The sequence below is a fragment of the Mus pahari genome, chromosome 4 (genome assembly GCF_900095145.1).
Source record: "Mus pahari chromosome 4, PAHARI_EIJ_v1.1, whole genome shotgun sequence".
Lineage (NCBI taxonomy): Eukaryota > Metazoa > Chordata > Mammalia > Rodentia > Muridae > Mus > Mus pahari.
The window spans coordinates 77,215,623-77,236,729 of NC_034593.1; the positions used below are offsets into that span (position 1 = coordinate 77,215,623).

The 21,107-nt window shown below is 38.1% G+C and overlaps 1 protein-coding gene across 3 annotated transcripts in view; it reads left to right on the plus strand.

The window, feature by feature from the left end:
• Lrba (LPS responsive beige-like anchor protein) overlaps positions 1–21,107 on the plus strand; it is a 537,266-nt gene that overhangs the window by 427,733 nt on the left and 88,426 nt on the right. The gene's annotated exons all lie outside the window — the stretch shown is intronic.

Below are 21,107 nucleotides of genomic sequence, written 5' to 3' on the forward strand. Positions count from 1 at the left end.
TACACTGTAGCTATCTTCAGACACTCCAGAAGAGGGCGTCAGATCTTGTTACGGATGGTTATGAGCCACCATGTGGTTGCTGGGATTTGAACTCCGGACGGAAGGATCAGTTTTTAAAATGACAATATAAAAATAAGCCAAAGAGATATATCACATGATAGATTGACATCGTTATATAATTTACTAGAGTCCAACCAAAGTTGGACTCTAGAGCTGGCAAGTGGCTCATCAGACAAAAGTAGTTGCTATGCAAACCTGACAGTCTGATGAGGTCTGGGACCCTGGAACCCATGCTGTCAGAAAAGGACCGCTCTCAAAAGTTGTTCTGTAATCGCTACATATTTGCTGTGGCACACACACACACACACACACACATAGATCCCATTTTTAACAGTAGATGTACTATGTAATACTTTCCAAATTTGTTTACAATCTTGGTAAAAAGCCAATCCAAGCAATGAAAATTTGGGGTTTTTGAAGGGGAGAGTGGTTACTGGTGTTGAGGTACTAGCTCTGTTTCTTGTGTGTGCTTGGGAGGGGGGGGGGAGGAAGAGAGGAGAGAACACAGCAAAAGAAGTCTTATTACTTAGTCACAATCCTCCTGCCTCTGACTCCTGTAGTGCTAGGATTATGGGCTTGCACCATCATGACTGGTTCGCTTCTATCTTGGCAGACCAGGACAGACTGATCCTGAAAAGCAGTGGGTCAGTGTGCCTCAAATTCTAGGGGCAAGAGCACATCTCAGAAAGAGCTGATCAACTAGATACCCATTTATTTTTAAAAATAAAAGACTAGTACTTAGAGAAACCCTAGAAACACCAGGACAGCCAGAAAGTCTGTCTATTTAGAGCTGCATTTAGGATCTATTGAGGAAAGAAGGACCTGAGCCTTTATGTGGCCAAGGTAGTTACTTCCTTAGTTTACCAGGGCTTCTATAACCAGTCACCTGGACTGAGTAGAAGCAACAGAAACAGAAGATCTTGTGGGCCTGGAGACTGAAAGATCCAAGCTGGCAGATGTTTCCTTCTGAATGAAGGTTGTGAGGGAGTTTTTTGCTCAGATATCACTTGGGTTTTACATGACTGTGTTCTCTGTGCTTCTCCTCATGTGATCCTCTTTCTGTGCGTGTCTCTGCATCAAAACTTTCTCTCATCTAAACATAGCCTCAGATCGCGATCCACACTATGACATTATCGTCAGTAACTATACTGTCTTCACATAGGCCATCTTGTGAGGTGCTGTGAGGTTGACTTCAGCATATTAATTTTGAGATGACACAGTTCAACTTGACAGATAAGCAAAAGTAAAATTGCAAACCAATCATATACTACAAACAAAGGTAAAAACATATTAAACCTTTAAATACTGGGTTGACCCTATACACTTAAAGGAGAATTCAGACGAACTTTGTTTTCCTGAAAGAGAAATTAAAATATGAATATAATATGAACATGTTTTTTCTCCATTTAGCGACACACTTAGTGAGAATTCACAAGATACTGTCTTTTAATATTTGATGGAGATCACCGCAGCTGCTCTCTGAGTGTGAACTTACATTTGTGAGACTCTGACTCTCTAAGTATCAGTTTCTCTTGTTACCATAGATTTATTTAGATTTTCTATTTTTCATGAGTTAACTTTAGTAATCTGTGTCTCTTTAAGTTGTCTGTTTCTAAGCACAGCATTTTTATTTTTTTTTATTTTTATTTTTTAAAGATTTATTTATTTATTATATGTAAGTACACCGTAGCTGTCTTGAGACACTCCAGAAGAGGGCGTCAGGTCTTGTTAAGGATGGTTATGAGCCACCATGTGGTTGCTGGGATTTGAACTCCGGACCTTTGGAAGAGCAGTCGGGTGCTCTTACCCACTGAGCCATCTCACCAGCCCTAAGCACAGCATTTTTATAACAGCATTTTCTCAATGTTCTATCTCTGGGTATGTATGGTGACACCTGAGTCCTGCTCTTAGGTCACTTGAGACATCTTTTTTCTTAACCACGTATGCCAATACTTACTGGTTTGTTAAACTTCTCAAGTCTCACCTTCTAGTCCACTGCTTTTTCTATAATTTCTCTGTCTTCTCTTCTATTGAGTTTTCACTCCTCCTCCTCCTCACTTTCAATTCAGTTTACTCTGCTAGCTTCTAAGAGTGGGAAACCCAGCAGCTGGTTTTGTTCTTCCCAGAGCACCTTTTATATATATATATATATATATATATATATATTTTTTTTTTTTTTTTTTCGAGACAGGGTTTCTCTGTGTAGCCTTGGCTGTCCTTGAACTCACTTTGTAGACCAGGCTGGCCTCAAATTCAGAAATCTGCCTGCCTCTGCCTCCCAAGTGCTGAGATTAAAGGCGTGCACCACCACCGCCTGGCCCCAAAGCACCTTTTATAACTACCAATTCCTTTCATGTGTAGCTTCAGCGGTGGTCTGTAAATGTGGATATTGTGTTTCAAGCTGTCACTCATCTCAGAACAGTTTCTGATATTTTGTGTAAGCTTGCTTCTGTTTGTTTGTGGGCATGTATGCTGCTTAATTTTCAAATATTTTGGATTTTTTTTGGATTTTTCTTCTTTTTTATTTGCATTTTCAATTTCATTGCAGTTGGAGAGCATACTTTGTTTCATTTAACACTTGAGTTTCTATTGAATCAGCATGTATACTTGAGAAAATCAAATTCTGCTATTTTTTTAGGTGTGCTGTAATGATCAGTTAATCAAATTGATTTATTGTCTCCATTTCTTCTATATTACTTTACTGATTATCTAAATTTGTCCTTTTTTTTCTTAGTGAAATACTGAAGTCTCCAAGTATTTGATGACTCCTATTCTGTCTAATGTTGCCTTTTATAGTACTGGCTTCCATTGTGATTTGTTCTTTGTGGTTACTGGAATAAACCACTATAAGCATTTAGTACTTTATAACAGCAGGCTTTTATTTGTTACCGTTTTAGAGGTCCGAAGTCTGAAATCAGTACAGGGTTTCTTCTAGAAGACATCCTTCTCTGTGTTCATACTGCCTTCTCCTTGTAAAATGCCCACCCCCACCACACCCCCACATATATATTGTTAGAACTCTTTCTTATACTTTGGGCTCCCAGGATAATCTTCCCATCCCAGAATACTCAAATTAATGGCTTTGCAAAGTCATTTCTTCATTTACATTTCCAGGCATTAGGAGAACTGATAACTTGACAGGGGGTGGGGAGTAGGGGCAAGGTGGGGTCAGTTTGTTCTGGTGCTCATAACCCTTGTACATTTCTGGAGAAAGTGGTATACCTTTGTCCTAGGTTGATTGGCTGCTTACTTACTTACTTATTTTGAGACAGGATCTTATTCCTGACTGGCCTAGAACTCATCATGTAGACCATGCTAATCTTAAAGATCTGCCTGCCTCTGCCTCCTGAGTACAGGATTAAATGTGTGCACAACTATGCCTGTTCTGCAGCATGTTTTTCTGTGTTATAGGCTGATGTTAGTAGGGCCACTCTAGTTCTTTAATGACTGTATCATAAAACTTTACCATTTTAATTTGCAACTTATATAGACCTTAATTTTAAAACGTGGGAGTTGTATAGATAGCAAATTGTTAGGTGTTAGGTCATATTATTTATCTAGAATAGCCTTTTGACTGAAGTGTTTATTCACAGTTAATGCTGTTGTTATGGTAGGATTCATGTGTATCGCTTTCTTTAATCTTTGGTCTTGCTGTTTCCTAATCTGCTTCTTTGCTATTAAATGGATACTTGTTTTCTACCAGTTTCTTATTTCTAATTTTCTTCAGTGTCTTGAGATATGAGGTCTTGCTGTGTTTCCAGACTAGTTTGGGACTCCTAGATTTAAATCACTCTTTTGTCTGCCTCCTGAATAGCTGGGATTATAGACAGGTCTGCAGTGCTACATGTAGCTGTAAATTTGAAAGACCTTAGTAGCCATGTTAACCTATAGCCACTGTGTCCAGTAAAGTAGTGCCTGGTACTTAGATCAGAACAGTCATAATTCTGTGGTAGAGACCGCTGTTTCCAGGTTTGTTGAGACCATGTTGTCATGTGTCTGTTGCCTGTACTTCCCTGGTCTTTGGGTTGCCTCTCCCTTCTATTGAGCTTTGTAAGCAGTGGACTGACATAAATCATTTCAGCACAGTTTTTATTTAGTTGGTTCTTTCACTAAATTCTTGGCATAACTTGATATACTGACATCAGGAAGACGAAATAAAACAACATTCTGGTGATGCAGGGTTCATGGAGAGAGCATGAAATTCTCTGGAGGTTAGAAGTAGACGAGGAAGAGGATGTTGAGGGTGGAAAGAAGCAGAGCAGCCTAGTGTTTCCCTTGTGCTGTTTAGTTCTTAATCTTCATGTGAGTTATCACAGAGTGTGCTGCCAGGTCTGACTGGTAGTCATCATCCTGCCAGGGCCTGGTGATAATGGCTGGAGGTGCAGAGTGAAACTAACTGGCTTACAATGTGAGATTGAGATTGAAAGTAGAATTCACAGAGGAAGGCTCTCTCCCACCTTGCTTCCAGTGATGCTTGTGAGGCCAGGAAGAAGCATCTAATTCCCCCTGACACCACTACACCTACTCCAGGCACCTTGCCCTGTCACCTGCCGCAGTCGGCCTGGAAAGCAGTCTCTGCTGCGGTTTGGTTTTGCACTAAATGCTTTCGTGCAGCTCTGCACAGGGCTACCCAATAAATGACTGCTTACTGCAGTATTTCTGTCTGATTTACCCATAACTGTGTATGTCCAGCAAACTGTTTCCAGTGAAGAATTTTGTGTATAATGGCAAATTTCCTCGAGTGTGGTAACCAGACAGTGACCTTTACAAATAAAAAAGAGGATTGCCACATGCTTAGCATTTCCTGCATGACTTCATTCTGAATGGTTGGATTTCTCTCGCTCTGTTTCAGAACTATCATTAGAATATGAGTATTCTTCAGGTTATGTAACAAAAATGTGTAGTACTCCAAAACAACTAGTTGTGTGGTTATCATATTATATACTCCAAATGAGTGTTAAGAAAGCGTCTATCTAAGCTATGTACTCTCATTTAAATCACATGCAGTGGGAAATGTGCCACATGTCTGGCTCATCATGTAGGGAACAGAACACTGTTTCTAATCCTTGCATTTGGGGACTGATTGTCTCAGCGGTTTCAGACGATTTAGTTCAAAAGTGACTGAGTTATCTACTTGGGGAGTTATCTACTTAAGCAAATATGGTAACAGCAGCCTGTGGTGGAGCCTGCTTTTCTCATGATGTTGAGGGAGTAGAGATAGGAAGGGACCAGGGACAGAATACCTTTAGACATGTTCCTGATGACCTTCTTCATCCATTGTGGTGTCAGCCCTAAAATTTCCAACATTCCAAAAATAATGTCATGAGCTGGAACCAATAGTTCCACACATGAGCCTTTGGGAGATTTCATATTTAAACCATAACAAATATGAAATTCACTCAAGTCTACTATTATTAACATTTTAACCTCCCCCTTAGTATGTTTTCTCCTTCCCTCTTCCTCAATAAATATGTGTGTACATATATATATATATATATATATATATATATATATATATATATATATATATGTATACACATATATACACATATATACACATATTTTTATAAAATCCTTCAGTTGTAAGTTAGGTGCTTCATGGCCTTACCCCTAGGTATTTGCTCCTACATTCTAGAAATAGTTATATTCCTTATATTCCCTTATGTGACTACAGGTATATATTTCTTAAGTCTGTGTTGATAAAATGCTTTTCTCTAATATGCTCCACATATATCAGTTTTGTGAGCTGCGCAAATAAAACCTTTATAGAATTCTTGCCCCCAATATAGGATGCAGTGTAACTTGTTATTGCTAGATAATATAGATTCTTAGAAGCATCTTTACCTATAGCTATTAGTGTTATCTTCTTGCATTTCTGTAACAGAGTACTACTGTATATTAGGTCAGTAAAATAGCAAAAATTTGTAGTCTCGTGGTTCAAGGCCTCTGCAGGAACTTCTTCCTGTGAAAGCCACAGGACAGTGTTAACTCCAGTCTTCCTATTCCTTCCTCTATGTGTATGTCTGTGTCCCTGTTCTCATTTTATAAGGACACCAGTATGTTGGATTAGGGCCTCATTTTAACGTGATTATTTGTATAAATAATCTATTTCCAGGTAAGGTCACATTCTGAGTTATTAGAGGTTAAAATACCAACATATGGAGTCATGTTCGAGTGGGTATAACTCAGCCTGCAGTAACCACTTAATTGCCTGTCTTCTCACAAACATCTTTGGAATAACCTTGTACGGTATCTCCTTAATTTAGTATTCATTAAGTTGTATTACAATTATTTAAATACTCCTGTATACCAAAAATGACATATAATAGATCCTTTTTTGATCACTTTTAAAAAATAAAATGACATAATTTATGGTCCCCATGCCTGGGAGAAATGTAATCTGCATCTCAGCAGCAGATGACTTGTTTATGCTTCCATCAGGATCATCCTACGAATGGCCAACTCGACACCATAGGGCAATATAAGTTATAACAGATACTCGTAAAATAGATGCTCCCTAAATTGGAGAGCCTTACAAATACTGTTTGAAAAATGTAGTGTGTATGTAACAGGAAAATTTATTCTTTGATGTGTCTGTGTGAGTGACCCACGTGAGCATGAATCTGTTGATATGAGATGTCATAGCTAGTTTAGAACCGTATGGTAAGTGACACAAAACAGTTCATGAAGGATAGGCATGGTATTTCAATAAAATATAGGCAATTTCTAATACTGGTTTATACATAAAACATGAACAACAATTATAAGACATATTATAAAGAATAAGTTGCCAGGTGGGGTGATGCACACCTTCAATCCCAGAACTCGGGAGGCAGAGGCAGGTGGATCTCTGTTAGTTCAAGGCCAGCCTGGTCTACAAATCAAGTGCCAGGACAGCCAGGGCTACATAGAGAAATGCTGTCTTGAAAGCCCCCAAATATAACAATAATAATAATAATAATAATAATAATAATAATAATAATAATAATAATAATAATTTTATTAAAGTTAAGAAGCTGAAATATTATAATAGAATGTTCCAGATTTTAGTTAAGCTATATTTATATTTGTTAGAGTACGTTGTAGTTTTCAAAATGGATACTGAAAAATTGCCCTGAATTATTAGTGTATGAGTCTCCCCATCATCAATAGTCCCCCTATATTAGGAAATATACATTTAATTATTTAAAAGTACAAGTTAAATTTTCACATGAAATATGTTTTCTATAAGTTGCAATAAATATTTTCCAGTAAATATGAAGCTTTAGCTGGGCCTGATAGCACGGCTGCACAGGAGGCTGAGACAAGAGCACATGCTCAGAGCTGGACTGACTGAAGGACATGGGGAACACAAGGCCAACCTACCCAGTGTAGAAGAGTTAGAGTGGCCCATTTGCGTATGTAAGGTTCTGAATTCAGTCCTCTGTTTCACAAAGACAAAGAAAAAACTGCAGTTTCTTAGAGCACAGTAGAGACCCTGAGAAAAAGTAAGGTCTCCCATTTAAATGACAGCATCTCCCTCTTCTTTTCTTTGGGGCCCACCAAGGTACCTCTGCTCCCTGACTTACTTCCTCTCCTGGGCTCGGCTGCCTCTTCCTGTGAACACATTTCACTTCCTCCCCCTCAGTCACACTCACTACACAGTGGCTTTAGTTGTTCGTCTTTCTAAGTGACATCTTCCGTGTTGTAGTTGGCCTGTGTTGTGTAAGATTAATCCTCTCAACAGGTACCATGTTTCTGTCCTGACAATCGAATGTCTGCGATGACAACCTCTAGCAAGCATCTTGTCTTCTCTGTTCTCTTTTGTCAACTCTTGTTCTCTGCACTAAAGAAGATAATGCAATGCACTTAGTGTATTTTAAACTCTTCATTGTATGTTTTTCATAGGTATTTGTTCTTTATTTTAATAAAGCTTTGCTCAATTCAAGCTTCAGTTTTTAAGAAAAAAATAACTGTCTCACTGAGCAATAAATATGTTCTATATTCTGCTGTATATCGGGATTAGTTTCTTAATCCTTACAACAGTCCTGTGAGATAAGTGCTATTTCTCCACTCTATATTAGGCAGCTGAGCCACAGAGTTTCTGTAACTTGCCAGTCATGACAATTGGTCATTAGCATACTGAGCTGAGACTCCAGTGCATGCTGACCATGTTGACCCCACTGTACTGCCTGTGGGGAAGTTATATTGCCACATGTGCTATAATAAGTTGTGGTTATACAGAAAGTTATTTGAAAATGCACTTTATATCAGGTTTATTGAATGAAAATACGAATTGAATGAGGAAAATACTTTCACCTACTGGTTTTCATTAAAAAAAAAAAACCTCAAAATTTATTTATTAATTAAATAAAATTAATGAAAAAAAGAATAGTTCAGATGATAAAAATTGGAAATGTGAGTTAATATATTTGTTTATATATGCATAAGAAAAATATTCTTATGAAATAGATCTCTAGCAACATTTTAATCGTTAATGTTTAGATGATTTCTTTATTCTTTGCTGGTCAGATTATTTTAGTAGGTATTATTTTTTCATATCTTAAATAAAGAGCAAAATTATATTTGGAGAATGACAATGTGACATATTGTATGTTAGAGAAAATGCTTAGGACTAATCAGAAAGAACAGTACAGGGGGTGGGGTGGATTAAGCTTTTGAATTGGCTCACATAATTATTGAAGTCATAAATTGTCTTAGTATAGAGACCCAAGAGAACCTGTGGTGTAACTCAGTACAAGATTTTGACCAAGGGAGCCAGTGTTAAAACTCTAAGCATTCTGTATTGATTATTTTTTGTACTATAATAAAATACTATAAAATACCAACAGCAACTTAAGAGTTTGGGCTTGTAGTTGACTAGATGTCCATAATGATAGGGCAAGCATGGTGACAGTAGCAGGGAGATGAGAGATCACATGTCAACCACACACAGGAAGCAGAACAAGCAGGAAGGGTGTGAGGCTGAAAGTCTCAAAGCCCAGCCAAGTGACATACTTCCTCCAGTAAGATTCTACTGTCTAAACGTTCCATAACCTCCCAAAGCAGCAGCACCAATCGGACCAGGGGTTCAAATACTGTAGCCTGCGGGGAGCATGCTTGTTTAAACCACACCTGGGAAGCCACTGATAGATAGAAATCTTGAGAAACAGGTGACCACTGGTGTAAATCACAGAGTCTAAAGACCCAAGAACCTCAAGCAGTAATATCCAAAGTCGAGAGAATATGCATGTCAAGTTATGGAGAGAGTTCTCCCGTCTCTTTCTTCTCTGATGGCTCTCAGTGGTTTGGATGATGCTAGCGCACACTGATGAGATACTTAAGGCTTACCTGGGCCTCTCTCAGCCTAATCAATATGACACATAAAATTAACACAGTAGTTTATAGGAAAGAGGATACTGACAAGAATTTTTTTCCAAATAAAGAATAATTTAAAAGCATACCCATACATCTTTCCTATGTGATGATACTTGACAGTTGTCATGTGAAATAGCTACATATCAGCCACGTTTGATGGTATACACCTGTAATCCCAGTGCCAGCATTTAAACAGTCATATAAACTATACAATAAAATTATGATTATTGGTCTCAGTCTCATGTGGGTTTACCTTTTTGGGTGGGTAGGTGCTGGGCCTTATAGATGATAAGTAGTACTGTGTTACTAAGCCAGAGGTGCCATAGGTTTCCTAGAGACGGAACCTACTCCTCCTTACTACTGTTATCATGATGCCTCTCCTACTCATAGAAATTAAGCCTGCAATATATCGTCCCAGACATTTTTCAATTTAACATTGTTGTTAAACATTTTTTTTTTAATGTTGAATGAATGGAATCTGCCTTTTTTCAGATTCTACCTGTTTATCTGCATTAACTATGTGGCCCAGTCAGAGAAGACTTCAATTCCACTTTAGTCCTTCTGATGTGTAGATGTATAGAAACTGTGACTGTTATCTTTTAATTTCATACAATTGCAGATATATTTTATTTCTCTATTTATTCTCATTACTGACCCCCACTTATAATGCCCTAAACTTTACATTACGGTGAATATTTATTACATGCAACTCTAATTCAACTGAAATTAAACAATGTAATTAACATATTTAGTAATTTTGATAATATGGTTTGTATTCTCATATTGTCTTAGTAATTTCATAAAAGTTTCTGATCTAAACATGATATGTTAGACTGCCTTACATATTTTCAGTTGAAATGTGTGAAGATTGGTCAGATTAATTAGCTGGATCTTGACCGTGATTAAGTTATTTAAATCCTTGGCAGTTAGTAGAAAGTGGCCATTGAAAATCAGCAGGATGTTTTAAGTACCTGATAGATTGAGGATAGATACAGCACTGAATGATCACTTGGCCATTATGGTCAGGGAATTGTTGTGTAAAAGAAGATTAAAGATTCTCTGCTGTGGTACCATAAAATAATGATTGGTACTACTTTCTTCATGTGAAAATATATTTAGAAGGGAAAATTAATAGGTGATCCCTATGGCTAAGCATCTCACAAAGGCATCTGAAGTTACTTATTACTCTAGTAAAAATGTGTTTAGCCCACTCTTCAGGTAAAAATGTCCATAATTCATGAATTAAATGCTTATAGTCTGGGATTGGTTTGTAGAACCTGCATTTTAACTCCAAAGAAATTAGTGGTTATAGAGAAATTTAGATGAGGAGTTATAGAGTGGGAGAGAGATTCCATTACCACTCATGACTTCTAAATAAAGAAAAGCACTAAAACTTTTCAGCATATCTCTTTTATTCTTAAAGTTCTAGTGTTTCATTCAGTAAATATTTAATGTCACTTATTGTTTGCCAAACACTGTACTCAATCCTCAGACTATACAAGGAAGACTCAGACAGAATCGCTGCCATACAGGAACTAACAGTTTATTATTAGGAATAATCAATATAAGCATAGGTGAGATTTCAGCTGCGTTTGAGGGATGAAATTGAGAGGCATTGGAGTTGGGCACTAAAGGATGTGTTTGTTATCTATTATGGATGGAACTGTTTATTTTTTCCCATATTTAGTAAAAGTATAAGGAAAAGTCATCATGGTAATTAAGATTACTATCCTTATAAGAAACGAGCTACAGGTCTGGAGAGGACTCATACTGAGGATCCACGTGAGGCGCTTCACAGCCCACCTATAACAACAGTTCCCAGAGGATCCCACACCTTCTGCCCTCTGCGAACACCTGCATGCACATGGTCAGGTACACACACACACATACACACACACACACACACACACACACACACACACACACAAAATAAAAATCTTTTTAAAAAGGTAGGGGGGCTGGGCAGTGGGGGCACACACCTTTAGTCCCAGCACTCAGGAGGCAGAGGCAGGCGGATTTCTGTGTTCAAGGCCGGTCTGGTCTACAGAGTGAGTTCCAGGACAGCCAGGGCTACACAGAGAAACCCTGTCTCAAGGAGGGGAAAAAAAAAACATGGTGGGGAAAACCAAAAAGTGTATATGTATATGTTCCCTGCCTACCTCTCCCATTCTCTCCTTTTTTCCCACCATCATGGTAAAGAATGAGGAAGAAAGTAGCTGTACCCAAATCAGGAAGAAGGCCTCATTCTCATAAAAAAAGAATCATGCCAATATTCATTCATTCATTCAGTCAGTCAGTCAGTCAGTCATTCAATCATTCATTCATTTACATGGATATTCTGCTTTCATGTATGTCTGTGTATCAGGTGTGTGCCTGATGCCTGTGAAGGCCAGAGGAGAGTGTTGGAACTGTCTGAACCTGAAGTTATATATAATTAGGAACCATCATGTGGGGTGTTGGGGATCAAATCCAGACCCTCTGGAAGAGCAGCCAGTGTTCTTAACCATTGAGTTATCCCTCTAGCCTTCTTTTGTTTGTTTCAGTTTTTAAAATGGTCTCACTGTGAAGCCCTTACTGGCCTACGACTCAGTTTGTAGAGCAGGCTGGCCTTGAATTCAGCAGAGATCTGCCTGCTTCTGCCTTCCAAGTTCTGGAATCAAAGGCATATGCCACTACATCCAGCTCCCGTGCTGGTGCTTAACATCAGAGTTCTGTTGTGAGGCCACTGACCTTATTATGCTTCATTATAGTAACCCATGCTAAAATCATCCTTACATGAATATTTTAGACAAGAGAGGGAAAGTATGCAAAGGCTTTGCATTGGTTGTGTAAAAACTGAAGGTAATTCAATAAGATTAGACAAGATATTTTGAAATTTAACTTGCAAAAACACTGAACTCTGCAAAAGAGAAGACATCTGATTATATTTTGGTTTTTTTTTTTAAACTATCACTGTGCATGCTAGCACACACTTATGATCACAGAAAGCTCCTCTCTCAGCACCCATTTTCTTCAGATAAATAAAATGAGAATAGTTGAGGTGGTTTGACTGAGAAATTTTGCCTGTAGACTCAGTCATTTGGACACTTGGTCCCATTCGGTGACACTGTTTAGAAAGGTTATAAGGAGATACAGCCTAGCTGCAGGAAATATGCCACAGGCTTTGAGAGTCCAAAGCCTGTGCCTTTCATTTTGTGTGTCTGCTTCGTGCTGTGGTAAGGATTTAATCTCTCAGCTTCCTGCTCCTGTTGCTATGCCTTCCTACCATGATCCCTTGGGACCATTAAAAAGAAACAAAACTCATCCATAAGTTTCCTTTGGTCATGATGCTCTATCACAGCTACAGAAGATGAACTAATACAGTACTAGTCATCAGATTCTTATTTAAGGGTTGTTACTTGCTCTGGAGAGAAAAGAAACTGAAGGTAGGAAAGCATCCATTGAAATAATTCATTCTGAGAGCCTGAACTAGAGAAGTGCCAAGAGAGCTTAAAAACAAAATTTGAAGAAAAAAAGTACCTAGTACATTACCGTACGCATGGTATTGTAAAGTAATAATATTTATAGCAGGATGTTGTAGCACATGCCTTCAACCCCAGCACTTGGAAGTTCTGAGTCTGAGGTCACCCTGGTGTACAGAGCAAGTCCAGGATAACCAGGGCTGTGTAACACAGAGAAACCCTGTCTCAAAAAAAACAAAACAAAACAAAACAAAACAAAAAACAACAAAAAGCAAACAAATAATATTTACTGTTTAAGTCATAGAGAACTCACTGCCGTTTAACTCATCACTGTCAGAAACTCAGTGATTACAGAATACATATGTATGGCTGTGTTCATTAGGGTTACTATTGCTGTGATGAAACACCATGACCAAAAGCAATTGAGAAGGAAATGGTTCATTCAACTCACAATTCTACACATCAATTCATCATGAAAAGAAGGGAGGGCAGGATCCTGGAGGCAGAAGCTGATGCAGGGGCCATGGATGGGTGCTACTTGCTGACTTGTTTCCCATGGCTTGCTCAGCTGCTTTCTTATAGAACCTAGGATTACCAGCCCAGGGGTAGCTGCACCCACAATGGCTGGGCCCCATCAATCACTAATTAAGAAAATGCCTTACAGTTGGATTTTGCAGAATCATTACTCCATTGAGGCACCTTTCTTTCAGATAACTCTAAGCTTGTGTCAGTTTGACATAACTTGATCCAGTACAGCGGTTTACTTAGCTTGTACCACAATACATGACTTGTCTGGCCTAGGGTAAGAATCCAAAACTTCTCATTAAATCATATATGCTCTCCAGTCATCCTGTCTCACCCAAAAACTATACTTCACATCTGAGTGTAAGTAAACTCTTGGTTCTCTGTCTGATCTTAATGCCTTTTTAAACTATTCACATGATATGCTGCTGCTGTAACCATAACTTTTTACTGCCCATCTTAAGATTTATAGATTTCACATAGACTAAAATATAGTGATAAAGTGGTGATACAATGTTTCTTCTTTAACTGTTAGGCAGGTCCAGGAGCTAAGGCTGATCTATGTGAGTGGTTCCTGAAGATCCAGTCCTTCCTTCTCAATCTCCCTTCACCTAGGACACACCCACATCACCTCTGTTGGCATCCTAATTTCTAAACCTCAGTTACATGGTGTCTCCTACCAATATGGGAGTTCAGAAAGTGTGATATCACATAGAGTTGGTTTCCTATCACTGCAAGGGAGAATGAGACAAACTCATTCTCAAAAGAAAGAAGAATGGAAGACAATCATTTATGCTGTAATGGACTTTGATTCTGTAGAACATGCCACAGAGAATTTTCTGGATTTGACTTGGAAAGTTTTGGTAGAACATACTATTCAGCCAGGTTACCTCGTCTTCTCAGACCGTCTTTGTTATTTTCTGCTTTTTTCCCCCTAATGTCTCCACAGAAGGATGAGGTATGAATGGGTGGTAGAAATGGTCACCCAGTAGAAGAATGCATGAGAACTTGTAGAGAGTCTGAATTTCTTGGAGAAGAAATTGTTTGTCTCCTTCTCCCTATGGAATAAGAAGGTATTGTGGAAAGCAAGATCAAGCAGTACAAAAGAGGGAACAGGAGAAGGGTTTGTTCTTGATTAGCAATAGTCATGACTTAGTGAGACAGCTCTAGACTTGGGACAACTGTGAGAGAGTAGCAAAGGTTGGCGTGCAGGAAAGATGTGGGATGGGAAGTGGTAGAAAATGTAAAGCAGGAAATGAGGGAGATGTTCCTGGGAGAAAGCATCTCATTCACAGTTCTCAGCAAATGCCCAAGATATAAGTCAGTCTACAGAAAGGACATCTGTGGTTGGGATTTATCAAGAAAACAGATGATTCAAGGAAAAGTGTTCTTTGTGGCTTATTGTTCATCAAAAGAATGGGTCAGCTTAATCCTAGGGTGTATAACTCTTTAACATGAGAGCTGGGGAAGTATCTCAAGGTCTGTAAAAACACACCTTCTCTGTTTAATATGTATGGTATTCAGACAAGAACCTTCAGGAGTACCTTAAATGATGAGGCAAAGTAGGAGGTTGAGTTTTTGGTCAGGGTGCTTTGTCATGGAACAGAACTGCTTTCCAAGGTGACATGTGCAACCTCTTTTCTGAATAAATGTTGATGCTAGTTACAAATAGGCTATTCATTCTCATGCAGAATGAATGCCATTTATAAAAGATAAAGCAATAAAAGCAGTCAGACCTTAATACTCAAGGCAGATTGTCCTCACGCAGTTACTGCCACTGTCACGGCACTGGGCTATGCACTGTTGCATGTTAGTGTTGCAGGCATTCACACTGAGGAGCTGGACTGAAATTGCTGGCACCCGACAGTGAGACCATGAGGCTTGTCCATGGTGTGTAGTTTTCCCTTGAAAGTCTAGGCTCCTAAGAAGAACTGTTTACTTAAATATTCTAGGATGATGCAGCTGTCTATTGTAGCTGCTGATCTCGTGTGGCTATGGAACATGTGAACTGCGTCAGGAAGTACAGAGAAACTGAGTTTTAAATTTTATTATCTCAGAACTAAATCGCTGCATTTGACTGGACAGCACCATATTGTCAGCATAGCTCTTAAGAGACAATGGTTGGTGATAGACTCTGACTTCTGGGAATTTAGACTTCCACTGTAATAATCTTGAATTCATTTAAGCACTTTATATAACTTTACTTTAACCTTCCAACACTCTTTACAGATTGTATATGCTTGTTTTCTGTTTCTCCTTCCTAGAATGCAAACATCTATCTTCTATCTGCCTCACCATTGCATTCTAGAAGAACCATCTTATTTGAGTTCACAGAATCATAACTTGGGAGATTAGGGCTCATATCTGACTTAGATGGTTTCTAGGTAAGACTGTACTTTAAAGTTGCTGAGATGAGCTGATACTGTTGGGGCAGTGGAGTGGAATGAGTTTATAAATGGGGGCACGAATTTAGGGAGGATAAGGCTAAAATGCTGTACAACAGATTTTGTTCCAAAGTTTGCTTATGAGCCATATGATTGTATTGAAGACATGTTCTCTGTGGTGACTGAGGTTAAATGATGTCTTAACGGTGGAGCCCTGATACAAGAGAGCTGATGACATCATAAAAAAAACAAGAATCACCCGAGATCTCTTTCTCCACATTGTGAGGACAGAATCAGAAGATGACCATCTGAGGCTAGGAAATCAAACCTATTTGAACCTGCATTCCAGAACTTTAGCCTTCAGAGTTAAATGCTGTGGTTTAAGCCACCCAATCCATGGCATTTCTGAAGCCTGAGCAGTTTGAAATCCCCCAATCTTGCTATTCTGTTTCTGAACCATGACTCTCTCTCTCTCTCTCTCCCCTACTTTCTATAATCTAATTGTAATAACTGTCAAGTCTAATTTTCTGAAGATAACTTTCCATTACACAGTTGCTTTATTTCTTCTGTTTCTTATTTTGTTTTCCTTTCAAATACTTTTTGCTCAAATCCATGTTGTTTGAATATCTTAATTTTTACTTCTGTGAACTACTTCACCCCTAACTTCACACTCTCCCATGTCCCGAATTCCTACATCATTTAGTTCATGATGATTCTTGCTTTTTAGTTTGTTTTCTTTAATTGCTTCTAAGAATAGATTTTGTTTTCTTTTGGTTCTTAAGCTTGGAGATCTCTTATTTATTGTGCTGATTATTGAACCCAGCACCCTATTCAGACTAGGCAAGCACTCTTCCATTGAGCTCTATCCCCAGGCATAGGAGGACTTTTTCATCATGGTATTAGTGTTAAATTATACTAATTCTGATAAGATAAAATTTGCTTACTCTGGGGACAGTGGAATTTATTGGATTAATTGTGTATTGCAGTTTATCAACCTGTAGTGGTTAGAAGAGGGCGACAGGTCCCCTGGAACTGGAGTTACAGATGGTTATAAACCACTGTATGGGTGCTGGGAATTGGACTTGGGTTCCCTGCAGGAGCAACAAGTGCTCTTAACCACTGAGCTACTCTGCAGGCCCAAGTGCTGAATATATCTTTCTTTGGATCTTATGCTAAAATTTAGAACACTTCTTTAAAAAGAAGAGTGAATCTCGTTGTGGTGTTTACCTTGTTTCCTAACAAGTGTAGCATATACTTCTTCCTAATGACATTTGCAGCCTTCTCGAATGGGATATGAATAAGAATAATTTATTATTGTAGAAGTTCCTTTGAATGTTTTTATCTCTTCAGATCTCTTTATCATAGGGACACTAATACACATTACAAGAAATATTGATATGTATTCTCTTTGACTTTATTAAATTATACTCAATGGAAAATTCTACAGAGTCTTGATAAAATTTATAAAATATATTTAACTGCTTTTTCTTTGTTGTAATTATTTTAGAGTTCCATGTGGGCTGTCAATCATTATGAAACCGGAGTGGGGAGTATAAGTGTATCTTCTCAGCAGAACTGCTGTTGCACAGTTAAATCCAGGCTTAATGTAATGTTGCTGAGCAAATTCAGTGTGTTGCATATTGGTTGTTGATTAATAACCCATTGGCAGTAGAAAGATGGCAGCGTTATTTCCAGGCAGGCGTGTGCCTCAAGCTGCCAGTTTTCCTGTGGTTTCTTTATTTCTTTATCCCTTTATCCAGCTGCTGCTCCTCTGCTGTTGCCATATTTGCCCTCTGGCTCATGGGATAGCTGTTCGCCTTCCCCAGGGACTGCTGTTAATGCTTCCTTTTCATTCTGCTGGCTGGGATGCACTTGGCATCCCCCAGCTCCAGCCTCTCCTCCCTCCTTTCCGACAGACAGCAGGCACTTAGGCAGCACTTTCAGCCTCCACCAGTTATCAGTAGTAGCTTTCAACCCCTCATCTCTGCTCTGGTAACTCAGCACGCCTTCCCGCTGTCCCAGGAGAGCTTGACTAAGCCAATTTGCCCCTCTTCCTCCTCCTTCTGTCTGTCCATCTTCCTCTTTTCTTTCTCCTACTTTTCCATTTCCTTTCTTTTTTTTTCTTTCTCTGTTTTTAATCTCCTGATTGTGTCCTTTCTGCTTTAGTACATGCCACAGAGTCAGGCAAATTATTTGCAGTAGAAAATAAAACAACAGTAAATTGACAAACTAAATAAGTTTGTTCAACATTTTCACTGGTAAAGTTTTATTTTTTTGTGTTTTATCTTCTTGCCTCTCTGTGACTATAAAGAAGATTCTATATAATAGATTTATAGGTATGACTTTGGGTTTTGACTTATATATATATAAGCAGGTATTTATTTTTATATTTACATGGGCCTACTTGCTCAAGATGATCTGTATGTAATACAGAAGAAGGTTAAACCTTTTTCCAGCAAACGCTGAAGAAAAGACGAGTCTATTCTATTTTAGAACCATGACTCACTCTGTCCTGCACCTTCTCTAATCTAATTGTAATAACTGTCAAATCTCATTTTCCAAAGATAGCTTTATATTACACAGTTGCTTTATTTCTCTTGCTTCTTAACTTATTATTTTGTATGTTCAACTTTAAATTTTTATTCATCTTAGTTTAGTTTATTGCTCTCCTTTGTCTAGAGTCGTTTAACATACAGTTATTTTTTTCAAATTCTGAATATTCTGTGAATGTTAATTTTTTTCATTTTGAAGTAATAATTTGTAATAGAAATTTATAATCTAAGATTCATGCAATCAAAATCAGAAAATAAGATTATGTCTTTAGGTTTAGAGGATACTGACAGAGCTCTGTGGGGCTCAGCCATTAGCTGTGTGAAGTCTAGAGGCTGTTCCAAATGCCTGCAAGAGAGAAACATGAAAATTTATAGTGCTGGTTACAGACCAAACTAGTAGTCATTTAAATACTATATCCTTTCTCTCCTACTTTCTTTTTAATTCTTTGCTCTGAAGAAGAAAACTAGATGATGTTTGTGTTCTATAAATCTGAATATCTGAATATTCATTTTTAATAGTCTGATTGAAATATCATCTGATTAAACTAAAATACTTCTTTATTTCATCTCCCCAAGCAAGTCTTTATTTTAAAGGTATAAAATTAAATACCTTGTTCACCCTAGTCCTCTAGATGTGTCTTTGTTTAGTTTGGGAGATTTAATGCTAGGTTTCTATTTAAGGAAGCTTCTTGCTGTGAGTAGTTACATACCATTCCACGAGGAGGAGGAGGAGGCTCAACCTGTCTGTTCCTTTGCAGAGGGACAGGAGGGGAGGACCTGATAATCACATCCTCAAGTAAATCATCTGTGTTTAAAGGGCAGACTACACACATTTTATCGTGGTTTCGTTGAGAATGTGCTAAGATGTTGGAATGTCCCTGGTGGGCAGAGATGTTGGGTTAGGATAAGGAGGTATGGCTTGTTGGAAGAAACAAGTCTCTGGGACTGGGCTTTTAGGTTTTAGAAGCTCTATGGCATTTCCAGTGCATTCTCTGCTTTCTGTTTGCAGTTCAAGATATGAACAGATTCTCGTGCCTTCATTTCTCCATCATAGACTCTAACCCTCTGGATCCATAAGCCCAAAAAAAGCCTTCTATGTGTTACCTTGGTCATGGTATTTTACCACAGCAATAAAAGAATATCTTTTTCCTTAGTGCTAGTGTTATAGAAACAATAGACAAAGACATCACTACAGATGATTCAATCTGCTTTTTAAGTTGTGTACATCACCACTGCATTACTTACATATCTTTCTGATATCCCTGAGGAAGATGTGTGGTTAATTTGAATTTTTAAAAATTTCAATTAGACATATTTTAATATAAGGCCTTATGTAATATTTCTACCCCGGTCCTGGAGGCTGGGGAGGTGATAAGCCATTAGGAGTACGTTTTGCAGAGGTCCTGAAAGTTTCCTGCTTCCACATGGTAACTCACAACCGTCTGTAACTTCAATATCCTTTTCTCACTTCTGTAGGCACCAAGACATCCACATGTGATGCGCATAAATTCATGCACACATACATAGCACATGTAGTATATGTGCATGCATGTGTACATACATACATATATACATACATACACACATACATACATACAAACATACATACATACATACCACATATGGTGCACATACAGACATGCAGGCAAAACACTCAAATCAAAACAAAGCCCAGAAAACTGATTCTGGAGATTTGCAGAGTTGGCTTAGAGTGATTGTTCATTAAACTCTAAATGAATTAAACCTATGATTTGGAGTACATTTTTCATTTAGTTCGAGGGGAAAGTAAGATATGGGAGAAAGGGAAACTCTTAAGGGATGAAGGCTAATTCATTTGTAGTTTGCAGATATTATCCAGAAAAGAGTTTATGTCAATTTAAGAATGGAGTTATGATCTTTATTTGTTTCTCTAAATATGGACATAGTAGCTTGTCTTCTGTTTTGACTTCACGAACATAACTGTGGCAGTATAATATCCAACAATATGTGGATAGTCTTAGGATACAAAACTAAAAGGTCCAGCTTATTTTATTCCAGTTAATAATAATGCAGCTAAGGCTGATTTCTCCAGAGAAAATGCATCGCATCTCTGGAACATATGCTATAAATGGTTATCAAGAGTGCTCAGACTTTGTGATTGTTTTGAACCATCTCTTATATAATTTTTTCAGTTTGTAGCACAGCTATGTGACTGCTTTTGCTAAATTTGTATTTTAACCGTTTATTTACCTTGTGTTGCAGAGGGAGTGAGCATGAACTCCTAACCCTCCCGCCTCTACTTCCCAAGTCCTGGGATTGGAGGTGTGTTCTTCCACACCTGGCCTTTTTCTCTTGAACTTAGAGATTTTTTTTTTTTTTTTACCATGACATGTACTTTTCTCAGTGTGTGATTAAGTGGCCTCTTGGGACTGGACCCATAGAACCTTACAGTCATCTTGTCGTAGCCATGCAAATCAAGCAACAGTTTTAAAGCATAAACTTGATTTTTATCTGTTAATATTTTTAGTTAAGGAATTTTTATATGTAAACATTTAAGCAGCGGTTCTCAACCTTCCTAATGCTGTGACCCTTTAATATAGTTCCTCATGTCTTGGGGACCCCAACCATAAAATTATTTTTATTGCTACTTCATAACTGTAACTTTGCTACTGTTATAAATCATAATGTAAATATCTGTGTTTTCCAGTGGACTTAGAAAATCCCTGTGAGAGGGATAACCCCAAAGGGGTTATGACCCACAATTGAGAACCACTGCATTTAAGGATGAATTT